The 22,954-nt window shown below is 36.7% G+C and overlaps 1 non-coding gene across 1 annotated transcript; it reads left to right on the top strand.

Annotated features, from left to right (window-relative positions):
• Window positions 1-1,704: 1,704 nt before the first annotated feature.
• Window positions 1,705-1,811, top strand: LOC131183609 (small nucleolar RNA R71). The gene has a single exon (XR_009151651.1). It is a non-coding gene; the product is annotated as a small nucleolar RNA R71 (small nucleolar RNA).
• Window positions 1,812-22,954: the final 21,143 nt, after the last annotated feature.

The raw sequence follows: 22,954 nt of genomic DNA, 5'->3' as shown, positions 1-22,954 counted from the left end.
TCAATAATATCAACTCTCAAGCAAGTATCAGCTTCAGAATGATGCTTCTTCATAGTATTATTAATGTTGAAAACCAATTGCTCTTCACCAACTCTAAGAGTCAATTTTTCTCCCTTAACATCAATCAATGCTCCTGGTGTAGCTAGAAAGGGTCTTCCCAAGATGATTGGGATATTAGAATCTTCCTCCATGTCCAAGATGACAAAGTCAACAGGTATATAGAACTTTCCAACCTTCAGAGGCACATTCTCCAAAATCCCTTCAGGATACTTAATTAATCTGTCAACTAGCTGAAGAGAAATGTGGGTTGGCTTAAGATCTCCCATATTGAGCTTCTCATAAATGGAAAGGGGCATAAGGCTTACACTAGCTCCTAAATCACATAAAGCTTTTGTAGAACATGATTCCCCAATGTCGCATGGAATTGAAAAACTCCCTGGATCCTTGAGATTTGGAGGAAGTTTCCTTTGGAGGATAGCACTACATTCCTCAGTTAAGGCTACAGTTTCATGGTCTTCAATTCTTCTCTTGTTTGAGAGAATTTCTTTTAAGAATTTCGCATAAGAGGGCATTTGTGAAAGAGCATCAACAAAAGGCACATTTATGAAAAGCTTCTTCAAAACTTCTAAGAACTTCCCAAATTGCTTATCAAGCTTGGCTTTGTGAAATCTTTGTGGAAAGGGAAGCTGTGGCTTGTAGGGCTCAGGAGGTATATACTTCTCTTCCTTCTCTTCAATTTTCTCTTTACATTTTTCTGCACTCTCTTATTTGTCACTTTCTTATTTTTCACACTCATCAGTTTCTTTCTCATTTTCTCTCTTCTCACTATTTTCACTCTTCTCATTATTTACAACTTTCCCACTTCTTAAAGTAATAGCTTGACACTGCTCTCTTGGGTTTTCTGGTTGACTTGGAAGTTTTCCAAAAGACTTGGCACCTGAGGAAGATGCTTGTTGTGCAATCTGATTTTCCAGCATTCTGTTATGTGTTTGCATCTGTTCTAGCCTTGCTTTCATCTCTCTCATTTCGTCATCATGCTTAGTTTGGTTGGCAAGAATCTGTTTTAATAAAGCTTCTGTGGTGGGACTTTGTTCTTGCTGTTTTGATGGAGGATTCATATTTTTCTGCTGAAAATTAGGCAATGGTTGCCTATTTTGCTGATATGGAATTCCTTGTTCCTGTTGTGGTTGAAAATTTTGATTTGAGACTTGACTTTGCTGATTTCCCCATGAAAAGTTGGGATGATTCCTCTAAGTTGGATTATAGGTTTGAGAGTAAGGATTCCCCATTTGTTTGTTTCCATAATTTCCAACATATGCTGCTTGCTCTCCATAGTCTACTCCACAGCTGGTAGTTCCCTCTGCATAAGCCACTTGTTGTGAACTTCCAGATGATGATGATGAACTAACCAACATACTCAAATCTTCCATCTTCTTAGCCAAAACATTTGTAAGTGCATCAAACTTTGCATTAATCATGTTGAACGGATCAAGGTCATACATTCCAGCAACTTGCCTTTTTTGAGTTGGAGCTGGTCCTCTTGGACTACTCCAAAGTTGAGTATTCTTTGCAATTTTCTCCAATAGCTCATAAGCTTCATCTTCATGCTTCATAATAAATTCTCCTCCTGTTTGAGCATCAATAATCCCTCTAATTGCAGGAGTAACATTTGTGTAAAAATTCTGGTTTATCATCCATTTCGGAATGGCATGATGTGGGCATAATCTCTCTAATTCTTTCCATCTCATCCATGACTCATAGAGAGTTTCATCTTCTCTTGGTCTAAAAGCTGTCATTTGATTCCTCAATTCTTGAGTTTTTCCAGGTGGAAAATATTGTGCAAGAAATGCATCAGTGAGTTGCTCCCAATTTGTAATGGAGTTGTGAGGTAAAGAATCAAGCCAATCCAATGCTCTATCTTTCAAAGAGAATGGGAATAGCTTCAATCTTGCTGCATCATCAGATACTCCAGGTTGTTTTTGCATGTCACAGATCATAGCAAACTTCTTCAGATGTGTGTGTGGATTTTCAGAAGGATGACCTCCGAATTGAGAATTTTGAATCATTTGAAGAACCCCAAAATCCATCTTGTAACTATTTGCATCGATTCTTGGTCTTGCTATGCTTTCTCTCAAGTCATCAAAACGAGGAAAAGCATGATCCATCATACTTCCCCTAGGCACATTAGCATTAACAACCTCTTCACCTTGGGCTACATTTTCATTGTTTCGATCATTTCCAGCATTAACACCAATTCTCATTCTTTCATCAGCCATGACTTCTTCTAATTCAATTTCTCTCAATGCTTCTTTTCTTCTTCTGGTTTCTTTCTTGTTGGCCTTATAAAATTTCTCAATTTTAGGATCAAACAATAAGGATGTGTCACTTGAGCTTCCAGCTCTTCTCATAAAAGATTAAGAGTACCTGAAAAAGAATAAACAAACACAAAATGAAAATATAACAAAATAAAACTAAAAACAACTAAAATAATCAAGAATTCAATCTTAAACAAACAACTCCCCGGCAACGGCGCCAAAAACTTGATGTGGCCCAACCGCAAGTGCACGGTCGCATAAGTAATACAAATGTCGAAAGATATCGTTCCCACGAGGAGTTGTGTTAATGATTGAATTTTTGATATAAAAAATTGACTAAATTGAACTAATTTCAAAATTAAAACAATAGATTGAATGGGTATTGGAGTATGAAATCTATATGTGCAAAATTAATAATGCATCTAACAATGTATTAATTAAACTAAAATTGCATCAAATTGAAATAAGCAAGTTCAAATATGGCAGGGTTTAAAATGGCAAGCAATTAAATTCAATTGAAAATTAGCAATAATAAAAAGGCGATTCCGGAGTTCGGGATTTCATATTCGAGCTATTTTGGGATTTTAAATTGGTTATCCAATCTTGTGAAACTTATGGTTTTAAGGAGATTAATTCTTAAATCCTTCGAATACCCTTTCGAGTGAGACAAAGAGTGCCTTAATCAAACTAATCCTACTTTCGTGGAGTTAGAATTAATTAAGACCCATTAGGTTCTTTAATTAATCTGTGAACCCTCTTAATCCGTAGTCTATTTCTAGATCTAAGTTAATTAAGTCCAATTCCTTGATTATCTATCACAAGGCCTTCTCCTTTCGATGCCTCAACCATGGATTAAGAACATCACTTAATGGGATCCTACACTAAGCATGTCATTAAGCACACAAGAAATGAATAAAACTCATTAAGACCACAAAATATGGATTACCCAATCAAAATCCATAAAATATCTCAAATATTACAACCCTTACTCCAGAATCAAAGGTAAACTACTCACTACCCATAATCCTTACAAGAAAATCTGAGTTTATATGAAAATAAGCTTCAATCTAAGTTAAGAAACAAGAAATTAAACACTAGAAATGTAGGAAAAATATAAGGAAAGAAAGAAATCTGCAAATCTTGGTTGAAAATGGTGTGGAAGGTGAAAGTGACTCTTCAAATTCTGCCTCTCCTCTCCCTTTCCTTTTCTGCTCCTTGTCTCTGCTTTCTAAAATGGGATAAGGGTCCTTTTTATAGCATTTCCTGACATGGAGCCCTAAAATGGTGTGTTCTAGGAGAAACTTTCTGATGGAATCTTCTGCCAGCTCATTAATGAAACCTTTATGGGACTGCATAAGTGGACTGCATAAGTTATGCAGTCCCTTATGCAGTTTTCGGCTGGTTCTGGTTCACTTATGTGAAACTGCATGACTTGGTGCATAGGTTATGCACAATTCCGTGAGAGTGCATAAGGGAGGCGTGAATGTGCATAAGCTATGCAGTCTTCTTATGCACATTTCGGCAGGTATTGGAACAGTGATTTTTCTCCTTATGCAGATCTGCATAGCTTATGCGGCAAGTTATGCACAATTTGGTCAGTGCACATTTCAGCTTGAAAACTTGTTTTTGACATCTTTGGTCAGAAGTCACTCCTCAATGGCAAAATTTATCTTCAGTCCTTCAAAAACACCATTTTTCCTACAAAACAAAGTAAAAATTACAAATTAATCCAAAATCGATAATTATGAAAGACTAACTAATTAACTAATGAAATTAGCTAAAAAATGACTAATAATCAAATAAAATGGCTATGAAATTAGACCTAAATGACTATGCAAAATGTATGCATCACAACCCTTGGTGGAGCACGACTCTCCACCTCTTCATCAACTCCTCTTTGAGAAGTATGATCTATATCTTATTCAAAATAAGAAAACAAACAGATCTGCATCAGTGTCACCTCAACACTTACAAATGTAATGCAATGGTATGCACTCTATCTAGGCCCAGAAATGCCTAAACCGATGCTCTGATACCACTAAATGTGACACCCCTTACCCATCTACAGTGTAGCCGAGCAAGATATGCTACACAGTGTGCCGGAGCACCAAATCACATTTTAATTCAATTTACCCTTTTTACTTATTTATTTATAATTTTTTATTAATCTAAATTTTTTCGCAAATTTTATAGAAAATCTGGCAGAGTACCGATTGTAAATTGGAAAAATAGTTCTTCTGAATCTGTTAAAAGCATTTCCAATAAAATCATCACATCATTCTCAGTCAACCACCAATATATTCTCAACAATTTCTCAAATGATTTCAGTATCTCAAAATTAAATTCAATTCATATCACAATCAACTCAATGAGAAATGCTCACATTTATTACTGAACATAGTTCATAGATAATTACATCAAAAGCATAATTACATGAGTTTATAATATACATTACAGAAGTTTACAAAATACAAAATATCAAAATATCAAAATATCAAAATATCAAAAGTGGCCTAATGTCCTACCAAATTCACTGCAATGTGAGGTGACTCTGGACTCAGTATGTAGCTCTGAAAGTTTACCCTGTCTGGTGTCTGTTGGGCTCCCCAGCTATGTCTCCAGTACTTGCGCGTGGCAAAAGCGACACGCTAAGCGATTCTGCTTAGTGGTGACAATATAAAATAAAATAACTAAAATAACATAAATATGCAGAATGTAGATTTACATTTTTGGTAGACTTAATTTCTAGCATATATTGCAGTATTATTCGATTAAAATTTTATAAGATTCATTATCATTGCCCGAGTAACCCATACTAGTCAACTGGACTGGATAAATAGGTAAACTGGCACTGAGTACTAAGTACCTCGGACCATCAAACCATTGGTCACATTGTGTTTCCCAGTGTGCTACAGAACAGCTAATAAGCTGTAATAATCATCAAGGATATAATTCAAGTATAATAACTCAATTAACATAGCCAAAGGCTATTTTATCACAGAATGGCATGAGAGGCCATAAAACACAGAATAGCATGAAGCCATATGCAGTACTGCTAATAGAACCCTATTGATATGCCAACCTATCCAAATCAATTTTGCTAGGTGTACTAGGGCATATTACACTTTTAAGTTTCACAATTCTTGAAATTCAAGTTTTGGTGCTACTATTCAATTGATTTAGTCAAAAAAATGTTGACTTTTACATGGATAATAGGTACATTGGTTTTAATACTCCCAATATACCACATTTTGCATTCTAAAATTGTTGGTATTGGTTGCCAATACCATTTCTAAGCTTAATGTTAATTGTTCAAAATTTTCAGATTTCAAGCTTTGTGCTTACTGTTCCATTAGTCATTTTTGTAGTAGGAATTTGGTAAAATGATCAACATGAAAGTTGTTCCTTATTTTGTCTAGTTATATTTCTTTTTGTGAATCACTCCATTTGGAGTTTTGTAGCTCAAGTTATGGCTCAAAAACCACAACTGGCCGAATTAAAATTTTTCCAGAATTTCTGGACTAACCAAATCTACAGTATTTTGAGCAGTGACTGCAGGTCACTTTTTGAATATGTTATGGTCATAATTTGGGTTAGTTTTCTTCATTAAAGTTGAAGGTCTACATCTCAGCTTGTTATTGGTAAATTTCAGGTCAATTGGACCTTTCTACACTGAGTTATGACTAAATGACTAAACACTGCTCATTTGGTCATTTGCCCAGGCAGAACGCAGGTCACCCGGATTAGGGCAATCTTTAGGTCAATTTGTTTTGGTTTTATGGGCATGGTTTCTTCACCAAAGTTGTGCCATTATGTGTCTAGTTTCATTTCCAATTGGCCTTGCACCAATTGAACCTCTACAACTCCAGTTATTGCTGCCTAAACCTGCTGGATTCATGCCTAGTCTTGCAGGTCTCCAAGGGCAGTCACACTAAACTCAATTCCCACTACACAAACCACTTCATTTTTTATTTACACACAACCAAATGGTCACTAATTGACCATTAAAACTTACTTTCACCATCACATGATCAAAGTCTCATTTTCATCCCAAACCCTAACTCAACTATCTCAAACTATGCATTATAACTTGCATGTCATTACTCCACTTAAGAGATTAATACTAAGTGCAGCCATACTCCCATTTTAGCTCCATGAAAATCATCAAAATCTTACCAGAACCAAAGCTGCCAAAAATGTTGGATTAGCATACACATAGTTTTTATTAAATTTCTTTGTAATTTTGCACTCAATCATACTCCTTAAACATGAATTTAAAGAGAAAATCAAGTTTAAGTCACTAACCTCTAATGGAGTGAAATTCCAAGTTGCTAGTATTCTTCTTTTTCTTTTCTTTTTGCTCCCAAAAGACTCACCAAGATGTAAGAACAATTTTTTGTGTTGGGAACATAGGGTTTAGTTGGGTAAAAACTATGAAAATCAAGCTTTAAAAAGCTTGATAATGGTGGCCATGGAGGGAGAGTGTGATGGCAAGAAGAAGGATAAGAGGCTTTTGATTTTTTTTTTCTTTTGTTTTCTGCCCATTAAGTCTTTTTAAACATATTAGTACCATGTGTCAACATGTGATTGGGTGGGAGAATAGTAATGACATCATAATGATGTCATAATCCTCTTTTTTTCTCATTTTCTATCCTTTTCTTGTCTATTTAATTTCAATTAAATTTTTAACAATATTTATTCACATTTTATGTCATATAAATTATTTATCAAACTACACAAGTTGGCCAAAAATCATCTCTGAAGACGAAATGATCAAAATGCCCTCCGTTTGGCTTAACGAGCCAAAATTGTGTGTACTGATAGAAAAAATTTTCTAAGCATTTTCTTGGCATTCTAATGCCATAAAAACCTCAATGACCCTTCTCTTGAGTCCCAAAAATTATTTTATAAATTTTTCCCTAGGTTTAGGGTTGTTAACGGCCTTTACTGTCACTTCCCTTTCGGGTTACTCATCACTGGGGTTTCGGCTTGTTTAACCTTAGTGTGTTTCATTCCTATAAATTTTCCTTGATTGTTATGAGCATTATTTAATTTCTTTATAACTCCCCACTTTAGTCTAATTATAATTTCAAACATTCTAGCTACCCGGACTGACATTGGTCACCAGAACAGTAGACTATACGGGCTAGCTAAAGTGAGGATGTTACAGAGAAAATTAACGAGCCAAAATTGTGTGTACTGATAGAAAAAATTTTCTAAGCATTTTCTTGGCATTCTAATGCCATAAAAACCTCAATGACCCTTCTCTTGAGTCCCAAAAATTATTTTATAAATTTTTCCCTAGGTTTAGGGTTGTTAACGGCCTTTACTGTCACTTCCCTTTCGGGTTACTCATCACTGGGGTTTCGGCTTGTTTAACCTTAGTGTGTTTCATTCCTATAAATTTTCCTTGATTGTTATGAGCATTATTTAATTTCTTTATAACTCCCCACTTTAGTCTAATTATAATTTCAAACATTCTAGCTACCCGGACTGACATTGGTCACCAGAACAGTAGACTATACGGGCTAGCTAAAGTGAGGATGTTACAGAGAAAATATGTTGGAGGATCCACTGTTAGTAGTATACCCTAGAGCATATCATTTAGTATGTATCTAGTATATATTGTGATACCCTACCCCTCCGTAAGGCATAACATGATCCCGTAGTATACCTAATAAATTACCAACTTCGTCTACTGATAACCCATTAAGTACACTACAAGGGATTTTAAAACTTTTCTTACTTCTTTTTACAGTGGTGAGCACTATTGACAGGTGTTAAATTTTTTTTAACTGAAGTGAAACCAAATAACACATTTGAAGTATTAATAACTTCTGTAAAAATTTTGGCAGAGTGCCATCTGTATTTTGAATAAAATAGTTCTTCAAAAACCTGTAAAAAGTACTTCAAATATATAATTCCTCAATAATTTTCCAGTGTTTCAAAAGCTGAGATAAAAGAAATATATCACAATATTTATAAGCCAAAATAATTTACAAATTTAGTTTAGAACTTTAATGTACAATTTTAATTTACAATTGCTCAAAACCAAGAACAATATATACATATAGTGAACATACATTACAATACAAAATGCAAAATATGGTATACTCAATATACCCGATGAACTCTCACTGTAGCACTAGCAGCCTAGTCTGTTGCCCTATCAGTCTGTCTACCTGTGACAGTAATGAAAGCTATCGCTGAGTAAAATTTACTCAGTGGTGCACAATAACAATTTAAAATACAGCATGTAAAACTTTTATTGACAATTTGCAACCAAACAATTCACAATTTACAAAGCTCATATAACACAAATTTGATCAAACAATCGAATAACACAGTGTTGCCAATCAATAACACAATTTGATCAAATAACTGAGTAACACAGTTTTGCCAATCAATAACACAATTTGATCAAATAACTAAGCAACACAGTTTTGCCAATCAATAACACAATTTAGGCCATGACACAAATTTTTCTGAACATGCCGTGTGTATATGACGACAAGGCACACTCACCCCACTAATCAAAATCAATGAGGGAGGAAGCTAGCTAGATAATGAGTACTCATCCACACTCACCTCAGATTGGCAAGTCAAAGAGGGAGGAATATAATCACACTCACCCCATAAATGGAGGAGGAACATAGTAATATTGTAATGCCAAGTGAGAATCAAAACATTTTCAAATCACAATATTTAAATATTTCATACAAACTACAAATCATATTTTATCCCAAAATTTCCATTTGCAAAGTAGGCAACACAATAATTTCCAAATAAAATTCGCAAGTCAAAACAATAAAAAATTATTCATAACTCAATTCTCCAATTAAATTTTCTAGTAAAAGCAGTGAATATAAAAAGTATTGTGCACAGACACAATTTAAAACTATAATGTTCAACTAAATTTTTAAGTAGAAAATGAGAAATCAAAATTATTGTGCACAAAACTGGTTTGAGTCGCCTCTAGGCCTTGACTCATTGTTCCTTATGCTTCTCAATATCCTTTTCAACTGAAACACACAATTTAAAGTGTTTCAGTACTCAATGAATTTGTTTCTAACAATAAAATCCAATATTTAAATTTTCTTGGCACTATTCCCTTCAATTCATTTCATTAGTCAACCTATAATGTTGACCCTTGATACACTCTAAGTGAGTCAATTCTAATGTTACCAATATGTCACATTTTATAGCCCTTTAGTGTTGGTATATGTTACCAATTTTATTTCCAAGTGCATTGCATTTTATTGCAATTTATCAGATTTCGGTGTACTATTTTGACATAGCCGGACGACCTAGTCCCCTCGGTTTCCGGGTTTCGATCCAAACTACAAACTTGTAAGTCTATATCTTATTGCACGCGGGGAAAAATTTCAGGTCATTCTAAGTTGTATAGACTAAGATATGGTCAATTTACCAATGCTGGACAGAATGCACTAAAATGGTAGGCTTAGGTCATTTTTAGGTCACTTTTGGTTCGGCTAGTTTTGGTACCCGAACTTGTGCAAGCTATTTGGCTTGGTTCTGGCCATTTTTGGGCTTTGGTGTCTTCATAAGAATTGTAGATCTATGTCTAAACTATTAATGATAAAACTTTAAGGTCATTTGGACCTGTTTTGAGTAAGTTATGGTCAAAACACTAACTGCTGCCCAAATGGTCAATTTTCAGGCTTTCATGTCACTAATCCGGATTTGGTCATTTTTCAAGTTACCTTATAGGTAGAATTTAGGTAAGCTTCCTTTATGAAAGTTGGCACATTTTGTAACACCCTCCCGGTAACCACTCCGTACATTCTACTGTTCCGGTGACCGGTGTCGGTCCGGACAGCTAGAATGTCCGAAAAAATATTTAAACTAAAGTCAGGAACCATAATTAACTCAAATATTAATAAGAAAAATTTAGAAAAAATTTTAGAAATAAAATACAACCAAGTTAAGCAGTAGGTGCCCAAGCGATGGGTAATCGGAGGAAGTTGCGGTTCTCAACGAGGAGCCCTAGACCGGGGAAAAATTATAAAATAATTTTGGGACTCCAGAGAAGGGTAATTGAGGTTCCCATGGCATTAGAATGCCAAGAAAATACCTAGAAAAATTTTTCAATCAGTCTGACCAATTTTGACCCGTTAAGCCAAACGGAGGGCATTTTGGTCATTTCGCCTTCAGAGGTGAATTTTGGCCGACTTGTCCAGTTAAGTAAATAATTATTATGACTCAAAATATGAATAAATATTGCTAAAAATTAAATTGAAATGTGGTAGAAAATAAAAGAAAAGAAAAATGAAATAAAAAGCAAATTATGACAAATTATGATGTCATTTAAAAATTTCCTCCAATCACAATAAAATAACCAATTAGTTAACCAATAAAAGAGACTAAAATTGTGCTAAAGGAATTAAAACCAGCTGCTCTTCTTCTCCTTCTTCTCCACCAAAACGTGAACCCTTCCCTTCCACCCTCCATTGGAGCTCAACCAAGCAAGCTTGATTTCCTACCTTGTCTCACCATAAAATCCTAACCTAGCTTCACTAAAACTTGCCCTAGCACCTTGCTAAAGCCTTTGGCAGCCAACAAAAGCCAAGAAAGTGAAGGAATTGCTTGGGAAAATTCTGCCCAAACAAGGTTAGTGCATATATACATCTAAAGCTTTTTAAATTCTATGTTAGAGACTTGGAATAAGTAGGAATTTGTGACTAAAATGAATGAAATCTATGTCTATCCATGCCCTAGGTTTCGGCAGCCCTATTGAATAAAAAGGAATGAGTGTTTTGATGGACTTAAAGTGGACTAGAGATCAAGATTAAACCATGTATGCATGTGATTATGGAATGAGATAGTTAATTAAAGCATGTTGTAAAAATTCATATGGAAATTAGGGTTTGGAAAGGTGAAAGTGTGACTTGGCTTAGGAAATTGTTAGGGCACATTGTAATGGTCAATTAGTGACCATTTTAGATGTGTTGACCATAAATGGGACAGAAAAATGAGATTGCAAAGTGAGGATTGCAGGCTGCCTAGGACAGCAGCATAGGGACTGAAAATTCAGTCCCTTTGCACTGCCATAACTTGGGCAGTGGTAGTCCAATTGGTGTTTGGCCAATTGGACATGAAACTAGGCTTATAATGGCACATTTTTGCTGAAGAAACCATGCCCAAAAGACCAAAGAAAAAGGGTCAAAACTCAGCCACAATCCGGATGCCCTGTACTGAATTCTACAGAATTTGCCAAATGAACAGTAACTGTTCATTTGGCCATAACTCACTGTAGATTTGGTCAATTGGCCTGAAATTTTTACAGCAACAAGTTAAGACATATACAAACAACTTTCATGAAGGAACCTACCCCAAATTATGGCCAGAACCCATTCAACCAAGTGACTCAAGTTACTGTTCATGCACTGTAGATATGGTAAATTTCTGCAGAATGCATATCCGGACAGCTTGGGTTTTTGAGCCATATCTGGAGCTACAAAACTCCAAATGGAGTGATTCAAAAAAGGAAATTCAACTAGACAAAATAAGGAACAACTTTCATGTTTTACATTTCCTCAAATTCCAACAGTAACAGTATCCAATGGAACAGTGAAGTTGACTCACCAAAATTGAAAAATCTGTTTGTGTTGAGTTACACTTTGGAATGGCAAAAACACTTAATGCCAACAAGTTTTAAACACCAAATGTGGTATGTTGGGAGTGCCAAAGTTGATGTACACATTTTTATTCTAAAAGTCAACATTTTTGTTGACCAATGATGAATAGTGACACCAAAAAAGTTAAAATTCACAAATTGACAAATTTAAGAGTTTCAAATGCCCTAGTATACCTAACAAGATTGGTTTGGATAGTTTGGCATGCCAATAGGGTTCAGTTAGCGATCGCACATGGCAAAAATGCCATTCGTGATTTCATGGCTTTTGGCCATTCGACTTTGCATTGAGACTTGGCCTTGTGCACGATATTATTCTGACATTGTTAGCCGTTACATTGCCTACGGAGATGCATATGTGACCGATGGTGTGGCGGCGAGGTACTAGGTACCCGGTGCGGTTACCGTTATCCATCCGATCGTCTAGTGTAGGTTACTTGGGCAACCAAATGAATAAAAGTGAACAACGTTAATGAAACAATGAATATATCAATACCAAACAAAGAAAGCATACACATTCTCTACACATTTATTTTCTTGCTATTTTCTTTTATTATATTATTGCACCACTAAGCATTATTGCTTAGCGCGTTGCTTTGCCACGCATAGGTCTTGGAGATCCGATCGCGAGCCCGATAGACCACGGTGGGTGAGTCCATCCGCGATTCTGCTCGATGTCCGTGTCACCTCGTCACTGCGATTGCATTGGTAGGACACTAGATGTCATTTTGTCATTTTGTAATTAAATTTTTATTTCTCATATGTATTTGGGATTTATGTAATGTAATTTGAGCTTATTGTAAATAATAAAGATTTATGGTCATGTATGGTATTAATTTGAGTATTTAATGGTTGTTTATATATGAGAACCCTGAGAAAGGGATGTTTTGAGAAATGAAAAGGTTGTTGAGACCTGAAATTGACAAATTATTGAGATATTGATATTGAGTTTGGTGTTGATATTGGAGTTTGAGATGATGGAATAAAAATATTGGAAGTGTTTTTAACAGGTTCCGAAGAACGGTTTTCTCCATTTTTAGCCGGTACTCCGCCGGATTTTCTTAAAAATTTTCGGAACCTTAAATGAATGATACTTTTGATAAATGGTTTAAATAAATTGTATTTCATAAATTATATGCAAAAGCATTGTCTAAATTAATTGAGGAATATTAGAGTGTGCCGGTACACCAGGTGGCATTACTTACTCAGGTATACTGTACACGGGTAAGGGGTGTCACATTTTTAATGAAACAAGAATTGAAAACACTCACTTACCACTTTTGAAATTCTTCAAAACCTCACCAAAACTTAACTTTCTTGCTCCTAGTATGCTGCCCAAGGTATGGTGGTCAAGTTTAGTGAAGGAACCTAATGGAAAAAGTGGCTAAAACATGGTGAACTTGAGATTGGAGTGTGGACGTCATGGATGAACCTTGGAAGAAAGGATTCGGCTGGTTCTCTTCCTAAGGTTGAAGATGAGTGCTGTACGTCACAAGTGTCCCTTTAGGTGTCCAAATGCTGAAGTTAGTGGAGCACTAATGAAGATTATTACTTATTTAATCTAAGTTTTCTAATTTCCCACATTTAACCTCTTTTCTTTTACTATTTAGATTATGTACCACCACTTTAATTTTTCATGACATTTCCCAAGTGTAATATCATTTATTTTTAATGGACATTTAGGTCAAAAGGCATCTCGGGGTGTCAAATGACCACAATGCCCCTATTCGGGTTGCATTCCCGATTTTTCGGTAACATCGAGTTTTGTCATTTTCTCGATTTCTCTTTTTTCTTTGTACTAATTAATTAATTTTTCTTTGATATTTGTACTTCAATAAATGTTTATTTAAGTCTTAAAAATATTTTCCAAGGTTTCCTGCGATCCAGGGCTTGTTAACGGTCCACGCCATAACTTCCCGGTGCTATCACCCATCGCTATAGTTCTCGCCTCGTTTAACTTAGTTTCATTTCATTGCTATTATTTTTCCTTTATTTTTCTTGTATTTTATTTTCTTGTATTTCACTTCCTTATATCTCCAAACTAATATTTAAATATAATTCCAAGCATCCTAGCTGTCCAGACACACACTGTCACCAGAATAGTAGAATGCACTACCGAACATAGGGGTGTTACACATTTTATTAATAAAAGGCAATTTTACTTTTTCATTTACATAATATATTTATGTGTAATAGAAAAGGTCCATTGATATTTTATTATAAATTCTATTCTTAAGTTGTTAAGAATATGAGTGACAGTATTTCTAGCATAAAGTATCATAAATTGGTTCACAATCGAGGATACTTCACACAGGACATGATTTATCCAGAAAGATTATAATCATATTTGCTACCAAGGTATTTATATGAGATATAAATAAGATGGAATGGTGAGTCTCATGCTATATAACAAACATGATAGACACTTATACATGATAAGTAGGCTAAACCAGTGACGCATATGACAAGCACATGGAGTTTACTCTTATCAATGCATTGTCATATATCATATTAGTGCATATAATCTTTAGACCTGAGATAACACAGTTATCTTATATATAGGTGGTTTGAGTTTGATACTGTTTTCATACTTGTATTGTGTATGGGTATATGGGCATATGTTGGCTCCTACCAGTTATATATGGAGATAGGTGTTGATCAAGATGGAATCTGTTACTCTAAGTAAATAGAGATAAAATCCTATGTTCATTAAATTATTCTTGATGTTTCAAGTTCCTGGCCAGGACAGACAGATTTAATCAGAAAAGAGTTTTTGATGAGAAAATCTTTTTAATCAAGAATTGGAATTAAAAGAGAACATAATATTCATAGCAAATGGGGTTTGACATAAATCATGACACCAGCTCGAATTAGGATTTTGTAACAGAGAGATTCTAGTGCATGGTAACATATGATTATAGGTTCATTTAAAGGTATTCCTTGTTACTAATTGGGTGGCCATGGCAGGCTATACTAGGTGTCAACCATGGTCTATGAGATGCCTAAACTGATTTAAAGAAATCATTTATGGTAAGAAAGAGTTCTGATGATATTAAGAGTTAATATCATGTCTCATTGCCAATTAGTGATGAGCCTAGTAAGTCACACACATACACAAGTTAATCACCAAGTAAAATGTGATTTAATTGATTAATTAAAGAGTTTAATTGATTACTTAAATAGGTTTGGTTTGAAATAAAATTGCAAGGTCCCTAATATGGCCTAAAAACAAATCTAAGTTATTGGATGTATAGTATAAATTAAATTTATATTTAGAGTGTTTAAATATGAATTTAATTATGAGAAATTAATTAATGGAGATTAATTAATTTATATTTGATATAAATTGATTAGAAAAGGAGAAATAATAATTTTGGTTTGAGAACTCAAAATTAGAATATAAGGGTAATTTGGTCATTTCACAGGGTGACATGTGGCCCCATGAGATTGTGACACATGGCGTCACATAAGCTTGCCATTTGTCTTCCAATTATGTAAGATGATCAAAGTCAAGATTAAGTCTAGCTTTGACACTTGGCTTAATGTGATTAAGTCAATTAAAAATAAGAGGCAATGTGGTGATGACATGTGACAAGGCTTTAAGTGATAACCTAATTATACTCTCTACTCAACTCAACTCAACTAAGCCTTTATCCCAAAAATTTGGGATTTGTCACACCCTACCCCTATGTAAGGCATAACATGATCCCGTAGTATATCTAATAAATTACCAACTCCGTCTACTGATAACCCATTAAATACACTACAAGGGATTTTAAAAACTTTTCTTACTTCTTTTACAGTGGTGAGCACTATTTACAGGTGTTAAAAACCTTTTTGAACTAAAGTGATAGTGTGACACCCCTTACCCATCTACAGTATATCCGGGTAAGATATGTCACACGGTGTACTGGCACACTCTATTTTTCCTTAATTAATTTTTTGTCATAGTTTTGAATATAGTTTATGAAATATAGTTCATTTAAGTCATTTATTGAAATTATAATTTATTTGAGGTTCCGAAAATTTTAAAGAAAACTCTGCCTTAAAGAAAATCCGGCAGAGTACCGGCTAAAAATGGAGAAAACAATTCTTCGAAACCTGTGAAAAACACTTCCAATATTTGTATTCAATCATCTCAAACTCCAATATCCAAAATCTCAACAATTTTCAATTTCGGTTCTCAACAACCTTTTCATTTCTCAAACATCCATTTCTCATAATACTCATATACAACAATAAATAAATGCTCAAATTTTGCATTCATAACCATAACTTTCATTATTTACATGAACATTAAAATACATTACATAAGTTCAAATACATATGAGGAAATAAAAATTAGCTACAAAATATCAAAATGACACCTAGTGTCCTACCAATGTACTGCAGAAGTTGAGGTGACACGGACACTGTGCAGAACTGCAGGATGGACTCACCCAGTCTGCGGTCTACTGGGCTCACGATCTGTATCTCCAGAACCTACGCGTGGCAAAAGCAACGCGCTAAGCAATAATGCTTAGTGGTGCAATAATAAAATAAAGGAAATAGCAATAAAATAAATATGTAGTGAATGTACATGTTATATTTGTTTGGTATTTGTATATCATTTACTTTGTCCACTTTTATTCATTTGGTTGCCCCAAGTAACCTACACTAGACGATCGGATCGATAATGTAAACCGCACCGAGTATCTAGTACCTCGGGCGTCACACCATCGGTCACATATGCATCTCCGGTGTGCAGCGGCTAACAAGCTGTAAATACATCAGGCACAAGGCCAAATCTCAATACAAGGTCAGAATGGCTAAAAGCCATAAAATCACAGAACGGCATATTGCCATGTGTAGTACTGCTAAGTGAACCCTATTGGCATGCCAAACTATCCAAACCAATCATGTTAGGTATACTAGGGCATTTGAAACTTTTAAATTCTTCAATTTATGAATTTCAATTTTTTTGGTGTCACTATTCACCTCATTGGTCAACAAAAATGTTGACTTTTGGATAGAAAATATGTACATTGACTTTGGCACTCCCAACATACCACATTTGCCATTCGAAACTTGTTGGCATTAAGCATTTATACCATTTCAAAGTTTAAACCAAGGGAAGCAGAATTTTCAGATTTTGAAGCCTGAATTTACTGTTTTATTGAGCACTGTTACAGTGGCAATTTGAGGAAATGGTAAACATGAAAGTTGTTCCTTATTTTGTCTAGTTGAATTTCCTTTTTTGAATCACTCCATTTGGAGTTTTGTAGCTCCAGAAATGGCCCAAAAACCACAGCTGGCCGGATTTCCAAAACTGCAGAATTACCAAATCTACAGTACCATGAACAATGACTCTTATTGCATATTTGAATAGGTTCTGCCATAATTTGGGGTAGGTTTCTTCATGAAAGTTGTTTGTCTATGTCTTAACTTATTGCTGTAAAATTTTAGGTCAATTGACCATATCTACAGTAAGTTATGGCCAAATGAACAGTTTGGTCATTTTTACAGGTGCTGTTGCAGGGTATCCGGATTGGGGCCAACTTTTGGTCCTCTTGCTTTGGTCTTTTGGGCATGGTTTCTTCAGCAAAAATGTGCCATTATAAGCCTAGTTTCATGTTCAATTGGCCAAACACCAATTGGACCAACACAGCCAAAGTTATGGCTGTCTAATTGGACTGGAAGCTCAGTCACCATTGCTACTGTCCCTAGGCAGCATAGTCATTCACTTTGCCATGCTATTTTTCAGTCCATATTATGGTCAACTTACCTAAAATGGTCACTAATTGACCATTAAAATGTTCTCTAACAATTTCATAAGCCAAGTCAATTTTCACTCCCCAAAACCCTAGCTTCACATTATGTTTTCTACAAGATGCCTTAGTTAGCATACCAATTTATTATCCATGTAGATATATATCTTAAACATCATTTCTAGTCCACTCTAAGTCCAACAAAACAATCAAAACCATTCCTTCATTAGGGCTGCTGAATTCTATGGTGGACATACACATGAATTTGTTTCATTTATTTCACAATTTCTCATCTATTACAAGTCTCAATCATGGAATTAATGAGTTTTAAATACATATATGCACTCACCTCTTGTAGGCAGATTTTTCGCAAGCTCAAAACTTCACTTCCTTTGCTTTTCTTGGCTTCCAAAAGGTTATGCAAGGTGCTAGGATGAATTTTAGTGAAAGTGACTTAGGGTTTTGAGGTAAAGTTTGAGAGTTTCTTAAGCTTGAATGAAAAAAGAAAAATGGAGGGTTTCTTACTTGCTATGGTGCGGCTGGAATGGGAAAAATGGCTGCTGTGTTTTTGTTTCCTTTGGTCTTTATTTTTTCCCTTTTATTACTTAATTAATTGGTTGTTTTATTATGATTGGAGAAAGCTTTTTAAATGACATCATAATATGTCATATTTGGCATTTTATTTCATTTTTCTTTTCTTTTCATCACTACTCATTTTCAATTTAATTTCTAGTAATGTTTATTCATATTTTATGTCATATTAATTATTTAGTCAACTGGACAAGTCGGCCAAAAATCACCTCTGAAGGCGAAATGACCAAAATGCCCTCCGTTTGGCTTAACGGGTCAAAATTGTCTGTACTGATTGAAAAATTTTTCTAAATATTTTCTTGGCATTCTAATGCCATAGGAACCTCAATGACCCTTCCCTCAATGACCCTTCCCTCTGGAGTCCTAAAAATTATTTTATGAATATTTCCCCGGGTCTAGGGCTCCTCGTTGCGAGAACCGCAACTTCCCTCTGGTTACCCATCGCTAGGGCACCGGCTCGTTTAACTTGGTTGTATTTTATTTCTAAAATTTTTACCAAATTTTCTTATTAATATTTGAGTTAATTATGGTCCCTCACTTTAGTTTAAATATTTTTTCAGACATTCTAGCTGTCCGGACCGACACTGGTCACCGAAACAGCAGGATGTACGGAGTAGTTACCGGGAGGGTGTTACAACTCTTCCCCTCTAATTTAAATTTCATCCTCGAAATTTACCTGATGCTAACAGTTGAGGGAACTGTTGCCTCATCGTCTCTTCACTTTCCCAAGTTGCCTCTTCGGTGTTGTGGTGGCGCCATTGCACTTTTTCCAGTGGAATCTGCTTGTTCCTCAACTCTTTCACTTCTCGAGCCAGGATCCGTAGAGGTTCTTCTTCATACGTCAAATCTGGTTGTATTTCAATTTCTTCCCTGGAGATGACATGTGAAGGATCTGAGCGGTATCTTCTGAGCATGGATACGTGAAATACATTGTGGATCTTGTCCAGCTCTGGAGGTAAAGCTAGCCTATAGGCCACTGGACCCACACGTTCAATGACTTCATATGGGCCAATGAACCTAGGGCTTAACTTACCTTTCCTTCCAAACCTCAATACCTTCTTCCACGGTGACACCTTGAGGAACACTTTGTCGCCAACCGCATATTCTATTTCTTTTCTCTTCAGGTCGGTATAAGATTTCTGTCTGTCTGAGGCAACCTTCAGATTGGCTTTGTTAGTTTCACTTTCTCCTCAGTCTGTTTCACCAGGTCTGGCCCTACCAGTTTGTCTTCGCCCAATTCAGTCCATCACACTGGAGTTCTACATTTTCTCCCATACAGTGCTTGATATGGGGCCATTTGGATACTAGCTTGGTAGCTATTGTTGTATGCAAATTATGCCAGTGGGAGGTATCTATCCCAACTTCCATCAAACTCAATGACACAACTCCTCAGCATATCCTCAACGACCTGACATATATTTCATGTTATTATTATCATTTCAGTTCAATATTTGTATCAATTTCATTGGTTTCAATTGTTTACCTGGATTACTGCCCATCCGTCTGAGGATGGAATGCTGTGCTAAAGTGGAGTTGTGTACCCAAGGATTCATGCAACTTCTTCCAAAATCTCGATGTAAACCTTGGGTCCCGATCAGATATGATGGAAAGTGGAATTCCATGCAGTCTAACTATCTCACTGATATACAATTCTGCAAACTTCTCCAGTGAGTAGTCAGTCCTAACTGGCAGAAAGTGTGCTGACTTTGTCAATCTATCCACTATCACCCATACTGCATCATGTTTCTTCTGGGTGAGAGGTAGACCACTTACAAAATCCATGGTGACCCGATCCCATTTCCATTCAGGTATGCGTATAGGCTGTAGCAAACCCGATGGAACTTGATGTTCTGCCTTGACTTGCTGATATGTCAAGCATTTAGTCACATAGTCAGCTATGTCTCTCTTCATACCAGGCCACCAATACTGAAGCTTCAGATCATGATATATTTTTGTACTTCCTGGGTGCATAGCATATACACTGGTGTGTGCCTCTTTTAGAATACTGGCCTTCAATTCCCCATTATCTGGTACACACAGCCTTCCTTTGTAATATAAACACCCATCTGCTTTCACCTCATAGTCAGTTGCTTTTCCCTCTGAGATTTTGATCATAATAGCCATTAACTTTTCATCTGCCTTTTGCCCATCTAAAATCTGCTATAGTAGGTTTGGCCTCAGTTGCAACTCAGCCAAAATAGCTCCATCTCGAATCAAAGTTAGACGGGCATTCAATGATCTCAAAGCTGTCATGGATTTTCTGCTCAAAGCATCAGCAACTACATTTGCCTTCCCAGGATGGTAGTCAATTACACAATCATAGTCCTTCAAGAACTCAATCCATCGCCTCTGTCTAAGGTTGAGCTCCTTCTGGGTTGGCAAGTATTTTAGGCTTTTGTGGTCCATGTAAATGTAGCACTTTTCACCATACAAGTAATGCCTCCATATCTTCAGTGCGAAGATAATTGCTGCGAGCTCTAGATCATGGGTAGGGTAATCTGTTCATGTGGCCTTAGCTGCCTGGAAGCATAAGCGACCACCTTTCCCTCTTGCATCAATACACACCCTAGCCCATTATGAGAGGCATCACTGTAGACCATGAAGTCTTTTCTCGACCTTTGGTGTGCTAACACCGTGCCTCTGTCAACATAGCCTTCAACTTCTCAAAACTGGTCTGACACTTGTCATTCCAGTCAAATATGACATTCTTGTGTAACAACTTGGTCATTGGAGCAGCTATTAAGGAAAATCCCTTCACAAATCTCCTGTAATACCCAGCTAGCCCCAAGAAGCTTCTGACCTCAGTTGTATTCCTAGGAGGCTTCCATTCCATCACTGCTTCTATTTTCTTGGGATCCACCCTAATCCCATCAGCTGACACTATGTGTCCAAGGAATGCAATCTCATTCAGCCAAAAGTCACACTTGGACAACTTAGCATACAGCTTCTTCTCTCTCAGGGTTTGCAGAACAATCTTCAAATGCTCATCATGTTCTTCACTGGTCTTGGAATACACCAGAATATCATCAATAAAGACAACTACGAACCGATCTAAGTATGGATGGAAGATACGGTTCATAAGGTCCATGAATGCCGTTGGTGCATTTGTTAAGCCAAAGGGCATCACCAGAAACTCATAATGCCCGTACCGGGTCCTGAATGCAGTCTTGGGCACATCTACATCCTTCACCCTCAACTGATGATACCCTGATCTGAGATCAATCTTAGAAAATACTCCTGCTCCCTTCAACTGATCAAACAGATCATCAATTCTAGGCAACTGGTATTTGTTCTTCACAGTCACTTTATTCAACTGCTGGTAATCGATACATAGCCTCAAAGTCCCATCCTTCTTTTTTCACAAACAGCACTGGAGCTCCCCATGGTGACGCACTGGGGCGTATGAACCCCTTATCAAGCAACTCTTGCAACTGAGTTTTCAACTCCCTCAATTCAGTGGGTGCCATCCTATAAGGAGCAATGGAAATGGGTGTTGTACCCGGCAGTGTCTCAATAGCAAATTCGACTTCCCTTTCTGATGGCAAACCAGGCAATTCTTCAGAAATACCTGCAGGAAGTCTCTTCGTGGGTATATCACTCAGGTTTGGCTTAGCCTACCTAGTATCCACCACATGTGCTAGGTAGGCTTCACAGCCTTTTCTCATTATTCTTCTTGCAACTGTGGCTGAGATAACATTGGACAGGAAATCTGTCCTTTCACCCACAACAGTGATATCATTACCCTCAGAAGTTTTCAGAGAAATTCTCTTCAATTTACAATCAACCATTGCCTGATGATGTGACAACCAGTCCATTCCCAAAATCACGTCAAACTCGTGGAAGGGCAACTCAATCAGGTCGGCCAAGAATTCATACCCCTGAATCCTTAACGGGCAACCCTTGTATACTTTGTTCACCACTACACTGTGGCCCAATGGATTAGTGACCAGAATGTCTTGGTCACTCTCCCCTACTAGTATCCCCCTTTCTACGGGTAAGTTGATGTAGATATTTGAATGGGTGGATCCTGGATCCACCAATGCATGCACAGGTGTATTGTAGAGGGAGAACGTACCCCTGATGACGTCCGGGGCATCTTGCTCCTCCTGAGCTCTCAGGGCATAATTTACGGCAGTGGTGCACTGTCAGCCTCTCTCGCTCAGATGCAGGCCTTTGTGATGGTCCTACAGCCTCAGACTTGCCAGATTTTCTACCTCTCTATGGTGCAGGAACAGGTCTGTCTGCTTGTGTTGGAGTAGCTGTAGTAGTTCTACGTGGGCGCTCTCACCGGTGCTCACAACCCACATCTTAAACAGCACCGCCACTCTCCAACATTCCCCTTGTGCCATTTCGCATAGTGTGGACATGCAAAGATGCGGGCTGGTCCTCAACCCCATCCTCGAGAGCGCCCACGGATGGTGTGGACCGACCTCTCCTAGGGGTGAATCGTGGCCTGGGCCCCTAAGACCACTCGACCTTGTGGTCGACCCAACTCGTGCGGATGGACCTCTGAACTTCTTCCTGTGTGCGTGAGATGAGCTAGACTGACCCGGTCCCCTCTTCTGTTGTCTCTCCCTTCTAGTCTGCTCACTTATTCTTACTTTTTCAACCCTTATTGCAGCTTCCACTAACTTGCTAAATTCTGT

Source organism: Hevea brasiliensis, chromosome 9 (genome assembly GCF_030052815.1).
Source record: "Hevea brasiliensis isolate MT/VB/25A 57/8 chromosome 9, ASM3005281v1, whole genome shotgun sequence".
Lineage (NCBI taxonomy): Eukaryota > Viridiplantae > Streptophyta > Magnoliopsida > Malpighiales > Euphorbiaceae > Hevea > Hevea brasiliensis.
The sequence above is the reverse complement of the archived record's forward strand: the minus strand, read 5'-3'. Positions and strand labels throughout refer to the sequence as shown.